This window comes from Mustelus asterias, chromosome 11 (assembly GCF_964213995.1).
Source record: "Mustelus asterias chromosome 11, sMusAst1.hap1.1, whole genome shotgun sequence".
NCBI lineage: Eukaryota > Metazoa > Chordata > Chondrichthyes > Carcharhiniformes > Triakidae > Mustelus > Mustelus asterias.
Genome location: NC_135811.1, coordinates 82,524 through 99,451, shown reverse-complemented (window position 1 = coordinate 99,451; position 16,928 = coordinate 82,524). Strand labels below are relative to the sequence as shown.

Sequence of the window (16,928 nt, the reverse complement as noted above, 5' to 3'; positions counted from 1 at the left end):
CTGACAGGTTCCTGTACACAGTTCCCTCAGCACACTGACAGGTTCCTGTACACTGTTCCCTCAGCACACTGACAGGTTCCTGTACACTGTTCCCTCAGCACACTGACAGGTTCCTGTACACTGTTCCCTCAGCACACTGACAGGTTCCTGTACACTGTTCCCTCAGCACACTGACAGGTTCCTGTACACTGTTCCCTCAGCACACTGACAGGTTCCTGTACTCTGTTCCCTCAGCACACTGACAGGTTCCTGTACACAGTTCCCTCAGCACACTGACAGGTTCCTGTACACTGTTCCCTCAGCACCGTGACAGGTTCCTGTACACTGTTCCCTCAGCACACTGACAGGTTCCTCTACACTGTTCCCTCAGCACACTGACAGGTTCCTGTACACTGTTCCCTCAGCACACTGACAGGTTCCTCTACACAGTTCCCTCAGCACACTGACAGGTTCCTGTACACTGTTCCCTCAGCACACTGACAGGTTCCTCTACACAGTTCCCTCAGCACACTGACAGGTTCCTGTACACTGTTCCCTCAGCACACTGACCGATTCCTGTACACTGTTCCCTCAGCACCGTGACAGGTTCCTGTACACTGTTCCCTCAGCACACTGACAGGTTCCTGTACACTGTTCCCTCAGCACACTGACAGGTTCCTGTACACTGTTCCCTCAGCACACTGACAGGTTCCTGTACACTGTTCCCTCAGCACACTGACAGGTTCCTGTACACTGTTCCCTCAGCACACTGACAGGTTCCTCTACACAGTTCCCTCAGCACACTGACAGGTTCCTGTACACTGTTCCCTCAGCACACTGACAGGTTCCTGTACACTGTTCCCTCAGCACACTGACAGGTTCCTGTACACTGTTCCCTCAGCACACTGACAGGTTCCTCTACACTGTTCCCTCAGCACACTGACAGGTTCCTGTACACTGTTCCCTCAGCACACTGACAGGTTCCTCTACACAGTTCCCTCAGCACACTGACAGGTTCCTCTACACTGTTCCCTCAGCACACTGACAGGTTCCTCTACACTGTTCCCTCAGCACACTGACAGGTTCCTGTACACAGTTCCCTCAGCACCGTGACAGGTTCCTGTACACTGTTCCCTCAGCACACTGACAGGTTCCTGTACACTGTTCCCTCAGCACCGTGACAGGTTCCTGTACACTGTTCCCTCAGCACCGTGACAGGTTCCTGTACACTGTTCCCTCAGCACCGTGACAGGTTCCTGTACACAGTTCCCTCAGCACACTGACAGGTTCCTCTACACTGTTCCCTCAGCACCGTGACAGGTTCCTGTACACAGTTCTCTCAGCACACTGACAGGTTCCTGTACACAGTTCCCTCAGCACCGTGACAGGTTCCTGTACACTGTTCCCTCAGCACACTGACAGGTTCCTGTACACTGTTCCCTCAGCACACTGACCGGTTCCTGTACACTGTTCCCTCAGCACACTGACCGGTTCCTGTACACTGTTCCCTCAGCACACTGACCGGTTCCTGTACACTGTTCCCTCAGCACACTGACAGGTTCCTGTACACAGTTCCCTCAGCACACTGACAGGTTCCTGTACACTGTTCTCTCAGCACCGTGACAGGTTACTGTACACTGTTCCCTCAGCACATTGACAGGTTCCTGTACACTGTTTCCTCAGCACACTGACAGGTTCCTGTACACTGTCCCCTCAGCACACTGACAGGTTCCTGTACACAGTTCCCTCAGCACACTGACAGGTTCCTGTACACAGTTCCCTCAGCACACTGACAGGTTCCTGTACACTGTCCCCTCAGCACACTGACAGGTTCCTGTACACAGTTCCCTCAGCACCGTGACAGGTTCCTGTACACTGTTCCCTCAGCACACTGACAGGTTCCTGTACACTGTTCCCTCACCACACTGACAGGTTCCTGTACACTGTTCCCTCAGCACCGTGACAGGTTCCTGTACACTGTTCCCTCAGCACACTGACAGGTTCCTGTACACTGTTCCCTCAGCACACTGACAGGTTCCTGTACACTGTTCCCTCAGCACACTGACAGGTTCCTGTACACAGTTCCCTCAGCACACTGACAGGTTCCTGTACACTGTTCCCTCAGCACACTGACAGGTTCCTGTACACTGTTCCCTCAGCACCGTGACAGGTTCCTGTACACTGTTCCCTCACCACACTGACAGGTTCCTGTACACTGTTCCCTCAGCACACTGACAGGTTCCTGTACACTGTTCTCTCAGCACACTGACAGGTTCCTGTACACTGTTCCCTCAGCACACTGACAGGTTCCTGTACACTGTTCCCTCAGCACCGTGACAGGTTCCTGTACACAGTTCCCTCAGCACACTGACAGGTTCCTGTACACTGTTCCCTCAGCACACTGACAGGTTCCTGTACACTGTTCTCTCAGCACACTGACAGGTTCCTGTACACTGTTCCCTCAGCACACTGACAGGTTCCTGTACACTGTTCCCTCACCACACTGACAGGTTCCTGTACACTGTTCCCTCAGCACCGTGACAGGTTCCTGTACACTGTTCCCTCAGCACACTGACAGGTTCCTGTACACTGTTCTCTCAGCACACTGACAGGTTCCTGTACACTGTTCCCTCAGCACACTGACAGGTTCCTGTACACTGTTCTCTCAGCACACTGACAGGTTCCTGTACACTGTTCCCTCAGCACACTGACAGGTTCCTGTACACTGTTCCCTCAGCACCGTGACAGGTTCCTGTACACTGTTCCCTCAGCACACTGACAGGTTCCTGTACACTGTTCTCTCAGCACACTGACAGGTTCCTGTACACTGTTCCCTCAGCACACTGACAGGTTCCTGTACACTGTACCCTCAGCACACTGACAGGTTCCTGTACACTGTTCCCTCAGCACCGTGACAGGTTCCTGTACACTGTTCCCTCAGCACACTGACAGGTTCCTGTACACTGTTCTCTCAGCACACTGACAGGTTCCTGTACACTGTTCCCTCAGCACACTGACAGGTTCCTGTACACTGTTCCCTCAGCACACTGACAGGTTCCTGTACACTGTTCCGTCAGCACACTGACAGGTTCCTGTACACAGTTCCCTCAGCACCGTGACAGGTTCCTGTACACTGTTCCCTCAGCACACTGACAGGTTCCTGTACACTGTTCCCTCAGCACACTGACAGGTTCCTGTACACTGTTCTCTCAGCACACTGACAGGTTCCTGTACACTGTTCCCTCAGCACACTGACAGGTTCCTGTACACTGTTCCCTCAGCACACTGACAGGTTCCTGTACACTGTTCCCTCAGCACACTGACAGGTTCCTGTACACTGTTCCCTCAGCACCGTGACAGGTTCCTGTACACAGTTCCCTCAGCACACTGACAGGTTCCTGTACACTGTTCCCTCAGCACACTGACAGGTTCCTGTACACAGTTCCCTCAGCACCGTGACAGGTTCCTGTACACTGTTCCCTCAGCACACTGACAGGTTCCTGTACACTGTTCCCTCAGCACCGTGACAGGTTCCTGTACACTGTTCCCTCACCACACTGACAGGTTCCTGTACACTGTTCCCTCAGCACACTGACCGGTTCCTGTACACTGTTCCCTCAGCACACTGACAGGTTCCTGTACACTGTTCCCTCAGCACACTGACAGGTTCCTGTACACTGTTCCCTCAGCACACTGACAGGTTCCTGTACACTGTTCCCTCAGCACACTGACAGGTTCCTGTACACTGTTCCCTCAGCACACTGACCGGTTCCTGTACACTGTTCCCTCAGCACACTGACAGGTTCCTGTACACTGTTCCCTCACCACACTGACAGGTTCCTGTACACTGTTCCCTCAGCACACTGACAGGTTCCTGTACACTGTTCCCTCAGCACCGTGACAGGTTCCTGTACACTATTCCCTCAGCACACTGACAGGTTCCTGTACACTGTTCCCTCACCACACTGACCGGTTCCTGTACACTGTTCCCTCAGCACACTGACAGGTTCCTGTACACTGTTCCCTCAGCACCGTGACAGGTTCCTGTACACTGTTCCCTCAGCACACTGACAGGTTCCTGTACACTGTTCCCTCAGCACACTGACAGGTTCCTGTACACAGTTCCCTCAGCACATTGACCGGTTCCTGTACACTGTTTCCTCAGCACACTGACAGGGTCCTGTACACTGTTCCCTCAGCACACTGACAGGTTCCTGTACACTGTTCCCTCACCACACTGACAGGTTCCTGTACACTGTTCCCTCAGCACCGTGACAGGTTCCTGTACACTGTTCCCTCAGCACACTGACCGGTTCCTGTACACAGTTCCCTCAGCACCGTGACAGGTTCCTGTACACTGTTCCCTCAGCACACTGACAGGTTCCTGTACACTGTTCCCTCAGCACACTGACAGGTTCCTGTACACAGTTCCCTCAGCACCGTGACAGGTTCCTGTACACTGTTCCCTCAGCACCGTGACAGGTTCCTGTACACTGTTCCCTCAGCACACTGACAGGTTCCTGTACACAGTTCCCTCAGCACACTGACAGGTTCCTGTACACTGTTCTCTCAGCACACTGACCGGTTCCTGTACACAGTTCCCTCAGCACCGTGACAGGTTCCTGTACACTGTTCCCTCAGCACACTGACAGGTTCCTGTACACTGTTCCCTCAGCACACTGACAGGTTCCTGTACACAGTTCCCTCAGCACCGTGACAGGTTCCTGTACACTGTTCCCTCAGCACACTGACAGGTTCCTGTACACTGTTCCCTCAGCACACTGACAGGTTCCTGTACACAGTTCCCTCAGCACACTGACAGGTTCCTGTACACTGTTCCCTCAGCACCGTGACAGGTTCCTGTACACTGTTCCCTCAGCACACTGACAGGTTCCTGTACACTGTTCCCTCAGCACCGTGACAGGTTCCTGTACACTGTTCCCTCAGCACCGTGACAGGTTCCTGTACACTGTTCCCTCAGCACACTGACAGGTTCCTGTACACTGTTCCCTCAGCACACTGACAGGTTCCTGTACACTGTTCCCTCAGCACATTGACCGGTTCCTGTACACTGTTCCCTCAGCACCGTGACAGGTTCCTGTACACTGTTCCCTCAGCACCGTGACAGGTTCCTGTACACTGTTCCCTCAGCACCGTGACAGGTTCCTGTACACTGTTCCCTCAGCACACTGACAGGTTCCTGTACACTGTTCCCTCAGCACACTGACAGGTTCCTGTACACTGTTCTCTCAGCACACTGACAGGTTCCTGTACACTGTTCCCTCAGCACCGTGACAGGTTCCTGCACACTGTTCCCTCACCACACTGACAGGTTCCTGTACACTGTTCCCTCAGCACATTGACCGGTTCCTGTACACTGTTCCCTCAGCACACTGACAGGTTCCTGTACACTGTTCCCTCAGCACATTGACCGGTTCCTGTACACTGTTCCCTCAGCACCGTGACAGGTTCCTGTACACTGTTCCCTCAGCACACTGACAGGTTCCTGTACACTGTTCCCTCAGCACACTGACAGGTTCCTGTACACTGTTCCCTCAGCACACTGACAGGTTCCTGTACACAGTTCCCTCAGCACACTGACAGGTTCCTGTACACTGTTCCCTCAGCACATTGACCGGTTCCTGTACACTGTTCCCTCAGCACCGTGACAGGTTCCTGTACACTGTTCCCTCAGCACACTGACAGGTTCCTGTACACTGTTCCCTCACCACACTGACAGGTTCCTGTACACTGTTCCCTCAGCACATTGACCGGTTCCTGTACACTGTTCCCTCAGCACCGTGACAGGTTCCTGTACACTGTTCCCTCAGCACATTGACCGGTTCCTGTACACTGTTCCCTCAGCACCGTGACAGGTTCCTGTACACTGTTCCCTGAGCACCGTGACAGGTTCCTGTACACTGTTCCCTCAGCACCGTGACAGGTTCCTGTACACTGTTCCCTCAGCACACTGACAGGTTCCTGTACACTGTTCCCTCAGCACACTGACAGGTTCCTGTACACTGTTCCCTCAGCACATTGACCGGTTCCTGTACACTGTTCCCTCAGCACACTGACAGGTTCCTGTACACTGTTCCCTCAGCACACTGACAGGTTCCTGTACACTGTTCCCTCAGCACCGTGACAGGTTCCTGTACACTGTTCCCTCAGCACACTGACAGGTTCCTGTACACTGTTCCCTCAGCACACTGACAGGTTCCTGTACACTGTTCCCTCAGCACATTGACCGGTTCCTGTACACAGTTCCCTCAGCACATTGACAGGTTCCTGTACACTGTTCCCTCAGCACATTGACCGGTTCCTGTACACTGTTCCCTCAGCACACTGACAGGTTCCTGTACACTGTTCCCTCAGCACACTGACAGGTTCCTGTACACAGTTCCCTCAGCACATTGACCGGTTCCTGTACACTGTTCCCTCAGCACACTGACAGGTTCCTGTACACTGTTCCCTCAGCACACTGACAGGTTCCTGTACACTGTTCCCTCAGCACACTGACCGGTTCCTGTACACTGTTCCCTCAGCACATTGACAGGTTCCTGTACACTGTTCCCTCAGCACCGTGACAGGTTCCTGTACACTGTTCCCTCAGCACACTGACAGGTTCCTGTACACTGTTCCCTCAGCACACTGACCGGTTCCTGTACACTGTTCCCTCAGCACATTGACCGGTTCCTGTACACAGTTCCCTCAGCACACTGACAGGTTCCTGTACACTGTTCCCTCAGCACACTGACAGGTTCCTGTACACAGTTCCCTCAGCACACTGACCGGTTCCTGTACACTGTTCCCTCAGCACATTGACCGGTTCCTGTACACAGTTCCCTCAGCACCGTGACAGGTTCCTGTACACAGTTCCCTCAGCACACTGACAGCTTCCTGTACACTGTTCCCTCAGCACACTGACAGGTTCCTGTACACTGTTCCCTCAGCACACTGACCGGTTCCTGTACACTGTTCCCTCAGCACACTGACCGGTTCCTGTACACTGTTCCCTCAGCACACTGACAGGTTCCTGTACACTGTTCCCTCAGCACCGTGACAGGTTCCTGTACACTGTTTCCTCAGCACACTGACCGGTTCCTGTACACTGTTCCTTCAGCACATTGACCGGTTCCTGTACACTGTTCCCTCAGCACACTGACAGGTTCCTGTACACAGTTCCCTCAGCACACTGACAGGTTCCTGTACACTGTTCCCTCAGCACCGTGACCGATTCCTGTACACAGTTCCCTCAGCACACTGACAGGTTCCTGTACACTGTTCCCTCAGCACACTGACAGGTTCCTGTACACTGTTCCCTCAGCACACTGACAGGTTCCTGTACACTGTTCCCTCAGCACACTGACAGGTTCCTGTACACTGTTCCCTCAGCACACTGACAGGTTCCTGTACACTGTTCCCTCAGCACACTGACAGGTTCCTGTACACTGTTCCCTCAGCACACTGACAGGTTCCTGTACACTGTTCCCTCAGCACACTGACAGGTTCCTGTACACTGTTCTCTCAGCACACTGACAGGTTCCTCTACACTGTTCCCTCAGCACACTGACAGGTTCCTGTACACTGTTCCCTCAGCACACTGACAGGTTCCTGTACACTGTTCCCTCAGCACACTGACAGGTTCCTGTACACTGTTCCCTCAGCACACTGACAGGTTCCTGTGCACTGTTCTCTCAGCACACTGACAGGTTCCTGTACACTGTTCTCTCAGCACACTGACAGGTTCCTGTACACTGTTCTCTCAGCACACTGACAGGTTCCTCTACACTGTTCCCTCAGCACACTGACAGGTTCCTGTACACAGTTCCCTCAGCACCGTGACAGGTTCCTGTACACTGTTCTCTCAGCACCGTGACAGGTTCCTGTACACTGTTCCCTCAGCACACTGACAGGTTCCTGTACACTGTTCCCTCAGCACCGTGACCGATTCCTGTACACTGTTCTCTCAGCACACTGACAGGTTCCTGTACACTGTTCCCTCAGCACACTGACAGGTTCCTGTACACTGTTCCCTCAGCACACCGACAGGTTCCTGTACACTGTTCCCTCAGCACCGTGACAGGTTCCTGTACACAGTTCCCTCAGCACACTGACAGGTTCCTGTACACTGTTCCCTCAGCACACCGACAGGTTCCTGTACACAGTTCCCTCAGCACCGTGACAGGTTCCTGTACACTGTTCCCTCAGCACCGTGACAGGTTCCTGTACACTGTTCCCTCAGCACACTGACAGGTTCCTGTACACAGTTCCCTCAGCACACTGACAGGTTCCTGTACACAGTTCCCTCAGCACACTGACAGGTTCCTGTACACTGTTCCCTCAGCACACTGACAGGTTCCTGTACACTGTTCCCTCAGCACACTGACAGGTTCCTGTACACTGTTCCCTCAGCACCGTGACCGGTTCCTGTACACTGTTCCCTCAGCACCGTGACAGGTTCCTGTACACTGTTCCCTCAGCACACTGACAGGTTACTGTACACTGTTCCCTCAGCACACTGACAGGTTCCTGTACACTGTTCCCTCAGCACACTGACAGGTTCCTGTACACTGTTCTCTCAGCACACTGACAGGTTCCTGTACACTGTTCTCTCAGCACACTGACAGGTTCCTGTACACTGTTCCCTCAGCACACTGACAGGTTCCTGTACACTGTTCCCTCAGCACCGTGACAGGTTCCTGTACACTGTTCCCTCAGCACACTGACAGGTTCCTGTACACTGTTCCCTCAGCACACTGACAGGTTCCTGTACACTGTTCCCTCAGCACACTGACAGGTTCCTGTACACTGTTCCCTCAGCACACTGACAGGTTCCTGTACACTGTTCCCTCAGCACACTGACAGGTTACTGTACACTGTTCCCTCAGCACACTGACAGGTTCCTGTACACTGTTCCCTCAGCACCGTGACAGGTTCCTGTACACTGTTCCCTCAGCACACTGACAGGTTCCTGTACTCTGTTCCCTCAGCACACTGACAGGTTCCTGTACACTGTTCCCTCAGCACACTGACAGGTTCCTGTACACAGTTCCCTCAGCACACTGACAGGTTCCTGTACACTGTTCTCTCAGCACACTGACAGGTTCCTGTACACTGTTCTCTCAGCACACTGACAGGTTCCTGTACACAGTTCTCTCAGCACACTGACAGGTTCCTGTACACAGTTCCCTCAGCACACTGACAGGTTCCTGTACACAGTTCTCTCAGCACACTGACAGGTTCCTGTACACTGTTCCCTCAGCACACTGACAGGTTCCTGTACACTGTTCCCTCAGCACCGTGACAGGTTCCTGTACACTGTCCCCTCAGCACACTGACAGGTTCCTGTACACTGTTCTCTCAGCACACTGACAGGTTCCTGTACACAGTTCTCTCAGCACACTGACAGGTTCCTGTACACTGTTCCCTCAGCACACTGACAGGTTCCTGTACACTGTTCCCTCAGCACACTGACAGGTTCCTGTACACTGTTCCCTCAGCACCGTGACAGGTTCCTGTACACAGTTCCCTCAGCACACTGACAGGTTCCTGTACACTGTTCCCTCAGCACACTGACAGGTTCCTGTACACTGTTCCCTCAGCACCGTGACAGGTTCCTGTACACAGTTCCCTCAGCACCGTGACAGGTTCCTGTACACTGTCCCCTCAGCACACTGACAGGTTCCTGTACACTGTTCTCTCAGCACACTGACAGGTTCCTGTACACAGTTCTCTCAGCACACTGACAGGTTCCTGTACACTGTTCCCTCAGCACCGTGACAGGTTCCTGTACACTGTTCCCTCAGCACACTGACAGGTTCCTGTACACTGTTCCCTCAGCACACTGACAGGTTCCTGTACACAGTTCTCTCAGCACACTGACAGGTTCCTGTACACTGTTCCCTCAGCACCGTGACAGGTTCCTGTACACAGTTCCCTCAGCACACTGACAGGTTCCTGTACACAGTTCCCTCAGCACACTGACAGGTTCCTGTACACAGTTCCCTCAGCACCGTGACAGGTTCCTGTACTCTGTCCCCTCAGCACACTGACAAGTTCCTGTACACTGTTCCCTCAGCACACTGACAGGTTCCTGTACACTGTTCCCTCAGCACACTGACAGGTTCCTGTACACTGTTCCCTCAGCACACTGACAGGTTCCTGTACACTGTTCCCTCAGCACACTGACAGGTTCCTGTACACTGTTCCCTCAGCACACTGACAGGTTCCTGTACACTGTTCCCTCAGCACACTGACAGGTTCCTGTACACAGTTCCCTCAGCACACTGACAGGTTCCTGTACACAGTTCCCTCAGCACACTGACAGGTTCCTGTACACTGTTCTCTCAGCACACTGACAGGTTCCTGTACACTGTTCCCTCAGCACACTGACAGGTTCCTGTACACTGTTCCCTCAGCACACTGACAGGTTCCTGTACACTGTTCTCTCAGCACACTGACAGGTTCCTGTACACAGTTCCCTCAGCACACTGACAGGTTCCTGTACACTGTTCCCTCAGCACACTGACAGGTTCCTGTACACAGTTCCCTCAGCACACTGACAGGTTCCTGTACACTGTTCCCTCAGCACACTGACAGGTTCCTGTACACTGTTCCCTCAGCACCGTGACAGGTTCCTGTACACTGTTTCCTCAGCACACTGACCGGTTCCTGTACACTGTTCCTTCAGCACATTGACCGGTTCCTGTACACTGTTCCCTCAGCACACTGACAGGTTCCTGTACACAGTTCCCTCAGCACACTGACAGGTTCCTGTACACTGTTCCCTCAGCACCGTGACCGATTCCTGTACACAGTTCCCTCAGCACACTGACAGGTTCCTGTACACTGTTCCCTCAGCACACTGACAGGTTCCTGTACACTGTTCCCTCAGCACACTGACAGGTTCCTGTACACTGTTCCCTCAGCACACTGACAGGTTCCTGTACACTGTTCTCTCAGCACACTGACAGGTTCCTGTACACTGTTCCCTCAGCACACTGACAGGTTCCTGTACACTGTTCCCTCAGCACACTGACAGGTTCCTGTACACTGTTCCCTCAGCACACTGACAGGTTCCTGTACACTGTTCTCTCAGCACACTGACAGGTTCCTCTACACTGTTCCCTCAGCACACTGACAGGTTCCTGTACACTGTTCCCTCAGCACACTGACAGGTTCCTGTACACTGTTCCCTCAGCACACTGACAGGTTCCTGTACACTGTTCCCTCAGCACACTGACAGGTTCCTGTGCACTGTTCTCTCAGCACACTGACAGGTTCCTGTACACTGTTCTCTCAGCACACTGACAGGTTCCTGTACACTGTTCTCTCAGCACACTGACAGGTTCCTCTACACTGTTCCCTCAGCACACTGACAGGTTCCTGTACACAGTTCCCTCAGCACCGTGACAGGTTCCTGTACACTGTTCCGTCAGCACACTGACAGGTTCCTGTACACTGTTCCCTCAGCACCGTGACAGGTTCCTGTACACTGTTCCCTCAGCACACTGACAGGTTCCTGTACACTGTTCCCTCAGCACCGTGACCGATTCCTGTACACTGTTCTCTCAGCACACTGACAGGTTCCTGTACACTGTTCCCTCAGCACACTGACAGGTTCCTGTACACTGTTCCCTCAGCACACCGACAGGTTCCTGTACACTGTTCCCTCAGCACCGTGACAGGTTCCTGTACACAGTTCCCTCAGCACACTGACAGGTTCCTGTACACTGTTCCCTCAGCACACTGACAGGTTCCTGTACACTGTTCCCTCAGCACACCGACAGGTTCCTGTACACAGTTCCCTCAGCACCGTGACAGGTTCCTGTACACTGTTCCCTCAGCACCGTGACAGGTTCCTGTACACTGTTCCCTCAGCACACTGACAGGTTCCTGTACACTGTTCCCTCAGCACACTGACAGGTTCCTGTACACAGTTCCCTCAGCACACTGACAGGTTCCTGTACACAGTTCCCTCAGCACACTGACAGGTTCCTGTACACTGTTCCCTCAGCACACTGACAGGTTCCTCTACACTGTTCCCTCAGCACACTGACAGGTTCCTGTACACTGTTCCCTCAGCACACTGACAGGTTCCTGTACACTGTTCCCTCAGCACACTGACAGGTTCCTGTACACTGTTCCCTCAGCACACTGACAGGTTCCTGTGCACTGTTCTCTCAGCACACTGACAGGTTCCTGTACACTGTTCTCTCAGCACACTGACAGGTTCCTGTACACTGTTCTCTCAGCACACTGACAGGTTCCTCTACACTGTTCCCTCAGCACACTGACAGGTTCCTGTACACAGTTCCCTCAGCACCGTGACAGGTTCCTGTACACTGTTCCGTCAGCACACTGACAGGTTCCTGTACACTGTTCCCTCAGCACCGTGACAGGTTCCTGTACACTGTTCCCTCAGCACACTGACAGGTTCCTGTACACTGTTCCCTCAGCACCGTGACCGATTCCTGTACACTGTTCTCTCAGCACACTGACAGGTTCCTGTACACTGTTCCCTCAGCACACTGACAGGTTCCTGTACACTGTTCCCTCAGCACACCGACAGGTTCCTGTACACTGTTCCCTCAGCACCGTGACAGGTTCCTGTACACAGTTCCCTCAGCACACTGACAGGTTCCTGTACACTGTTCCCTCAGCACACTGACAGGTTCCTGTACACTGTTCCCTCAGCACACCGACAGGTTCCTGTACACAGTTCCCTCAGCACCGTGACAGGTTCCTGTACACTGTTCCCTCAGCACCGTGACAGGTTCCTGTACACTGTTCCCTCAGCACACTGACAGGTTCCTGTACACTGTTCCCTCAGCACACTGACAGGTTCCTGTACACAGTTCCCTCAGCACACTGACAGGTTCCTGTACACAGTTCCCTCAGCACACTGACAGGTTCCTGTACACTGTTCCCTCAGCACACTGACAGGTTCCTGTACACTGTTCCCTCAGCACACTGACAGGTTCCTGTACACTGTTCCCTCAGCACCGTGACCGGTTCCTGTACACTGTTCCCTCAGCACCGTGACAGGTTCCTGTACACTGTTCCCTCAGCACACTGACAGGTTACTGTACACTGTTCCCTCAGCACACTGACAGGTTCCTGTACACTGTTCCCTCAGCACACTGACAGGTTCCTGTACACTGTTCTCTCAGCACACTGACAGGTTCCTGTACACTGTTCTCTCAGCACACTGACAGGTTCCTGTACACTGTTCCCTCAGCACACTGACAGGTTCCTGTACACTGTTCCCTCAGCACCGTGACAGGTTCCTGTACACTGTTCCCTCAGCACACTGACAGGTTCCTGTACACTGTTCCCTCAGCACACTGACAGGTTCCTGTACACTGTTCCCTCACCACACTGACAGGTTCCTGTACACTGTTCCCTCAGCACACTGACAGGTTCCTGTACACTGTTCCCTCAGCACACTGACAGGTTCCTGTACACTGTTCCCTCAGCACACTGACAGGTTACTGTACACTGTTCCCTCAGCACACTGACAGGTTCCTGTACACTGTTCCCTCAGCACCGTGACAGGTTCCTGTACACTGTTCCCTCAGCACACTGACAGGTTCCTGTACTCTGTTCCCTCAGCACACTGACAGGTTCCTGTACACTGTTCCCTCAGCACACTGACAGGTTCCTGTACACAGTTCCCTCAGCACACTGACAGGTTCCTGTACACTGTTCTCTCAGCACACTGACAGGTTCCTGTACACTGTTCTCTCAGCACACTGACAGGTTCCTGTACACAGTTCTCTCAGCACACTGACAGGTTCCTGTACACAGTTCCCTCAGCACACTGACAGGTTCCTGTACACAGTTCTCTCAGCACACTGACAGGTTCCTGTACACTGTTCCCTCAGCACACTGACAGGTTCCTGTACACTGTTCCCTCAGCACCGTGACAGGTTCCTGTACACTGTCCCCTCAGCACACTGACAGGTTCCTGTACACTGTTCTCTCAGCACACTGACAGGTTCCTGTACACAGTTCTCTCAGCACACTGACAGGTTCCTGTACACTGTTCCCTCAGCACACTGACAGGTTCCTGTACACTGTTCCCTCAGCACACTGACAGGTTCCTGTACACTGTTCCCTCAGCACCGTGACAGGTTCCTGTACACAGTTCCCTCAGCACACTGACAGGTTCCTGTACACTGTTCCCTCAGCACACTGACAGGTTCCTGTACACTGTTCCCTCAGCACCGTGACAGGTTCCTGTACACAGTTCCCTCAGCACCGTGACAGGTTCCTGTACACTGTCCCCTCAGCACACTGACAGGTTCCTGTACACTGTTCTCTCAGCACACTGACAGGTTCCTGTACACAGTTCTCTCAGCACACTGACAGGTTCCTGTACACTGTTCCCTCAGCACCGTGACAGGTTCCTGTACACTGTTCCCTCAGCACACTGACAGGTTCCTGTACACTGTTCCCTCAGCACACTGACAGGTTCCTGTACACAGTTCCCTCAGCACACTGACAGGTTCCTGTACACTGTTCCCTCAGCACACTGACAGGTTCCTGTACACTGTTCCCTCAGCACACTGACAGGTTCCTGTACACTGTTCCCTCAGCACCGTGACAGGTTCCTGTACACTGTTCCCTCAGCACACTGACAGGTTCCTGTACACTGTTCCCTCAGCACCGTGACAGGTTCCTGTACACTGTTCCCTCAGCACACTGACAGGTTCCTGTACACTGTTCCCTCAGCACCGTGACAGGTTCCTGTACACTGTTCCCTCAGCACACTGACAGGTTCCTGTACACTGTTCCCTCAGCACACTGACAGGTTCCTGTACACTGTTCCCTCAGCACACTGACAGGTTCCTGTACACTGTTCCCTCAGCACACTGACAGGTTCCTGTACACTGTTCCCTCAGCACACTGACAGGTTCCTGTACACAGTTCCCTCAGCACACTGACAGGTTCCTGTACACAGTTCCCTCAGCACACTGACAGGTTCCTGTACACTGTTCTCTCAGCACACTGACAGGTTCCTGTACACTGTTCCCTCAGCACACTGACAGGTTCCTGTACACTGTTCTCTCAGCACACTGACAGCTTCCTGTACACAGTTCCCTCAGCACACTGACAGGTTCCTGTACACTGTTCCCTCAGCACACTGACAGGTTCCTGTACACAGTTCCCTCAGCACACTGACAGGTTCCTGTACACAGTTCCCTCAGCACACTGACAGGTTCCTGTACACTGTTCTCTCAGCACCGTGACAGGTTCCTGTACACTGTTCCCTCAGCACACTGACAGGTTCCTGTACACTGTTCCCTCAGCACACTGACAGGTTCCTGTACACTGTTCCCTCAGCACCGTGACAGGTTCCTGTACACTGTTCCCTCAGCACACTGACAGGTTCCTGTACACTGTTCTCTCAGCACCGTGACAGGTTCCTGTACACTGTTCCCTCAGCACACCGACAGGTTCCTGTACACTGTTCCCTCAGCACACTGACAGGTTCCTGTACACTGTTCCCTCAGCACACTGACAGGTTCCTGTACACTGTTCCCTCAGCACACTGACAGGTTCCTGTACACTGTTCCCTCAGCACACTGACAGGTTCCTGTACACTGTTCCCTCAGCACACTGACAGGTTCCTGTACACAGTTCCCTCAGCACACTGACAGGTTCCTGTACACTGTTCCCTCAGCACACTGACAGGTTCCTGTACACTGTTCCCTCAGCACACTGACAGGTTCCTGTACACAGTTCCCTCAGCACACTGACAGGTTCCTGTACACTGTTCCCTCAGCACACTGACAGGTTCCTGTACACTGTTCCCTCAGCACACTGACAGGTTCCTGTACACTGTTCTCTCAGCACACTGACAGGTTCCTGTACACTGTTCCCTCAGCACCGTGACAGGTTCCTGTACACTGTTCCCTCAGCACACTGACAGGTTCCTGTACACTGTTCCCTCAGCACCGTGACAGGTTCCTGTACACTGTTCCCTCAGCACCGTGACAGGTTCCTGTACACTGTTCTCTCAGCACACTGACAGGTTCCTGTCCACTGTTCCCTCAGCACACTGACAGGTTCCTGTACACAGTTCCCTCAGCACACTGACAGGTTCCTGTACACTGTTCCCTCAGCACACTGACAGGTTCCTGTACACAGTTCCCTCAGCACACTGACAGGTTCCTGTACACAGTTCCCTCAGCACACTGACAGGTTCCTGTACACTGTTCCCTCAGCACACTGACAGGTTCCTGTACACTGTTCCCTCAGCACACTGACAGGTTCCTGTACACTGTTCCCTCAGCACCGTGACAGGTTCCTGTACACTGTTCCCTCAGCACACTGACAGGTTCCTGTACACAGTTCCCTCAGCACACTGACAGGTTCCTGTACACTGTTCCCTCAGCACACTGACAGGTTCCTGTACACAGTTCCCTCAGCACACTGACAGGTTCCTGTACACTGTTCCCTCAGCACACTGACAGGTTCCTGTACACTGTTCCCTCAGCACCGTGACAGGTTCCTGTACACTGTTCCCTCAGCACACTGACAGGTTCCTGTACACTGTTCCCTCAGCACACTGACAGGTTCCTGTACACTGTTCCCTCAGCACCGTGACAGGTTCCTGTACACTGTTCCCTCAGCACACTGACAGGTTCCTGTACACTGTTCTCTCAGCACCGTGACAGGTTCCTGTACACTGTTCCCTCAGCACACTGACAGGTTCCTGTACACTGTTCCCTCAGCACACTGACAGGTTCCTGTACACTGTTCTCTCAGCACCGTGACAGGTTCCTGTACACTGTTCCCTCAGCACACTGACAGGTTCCTGTACACTGTTCTCTCAGCACACTGACAGGTTCCTGTACACTGTTCTCTCAGCACCGTGACAGGTTCCTGTACACTGTTCCCTCAGCACACTGACAGGTTCCTGTACACTGTTCCCTCAG

General features: G+C 53.3%; 1 protein-coding gene across 4 annotated transcripts in view; it reads left to right on the top strand.

Annotated features, from left to right (window-relative positions):
* Window positions 1–16,928, top strand: part of entpd1 (ectonucleoside triphosphate diphosphohydrolase 1) — a 189,316-nt gene that overhangs the window by 148,952 nt on the left and 23,436 nt on the right. The window lies entirely within an intron of this gene.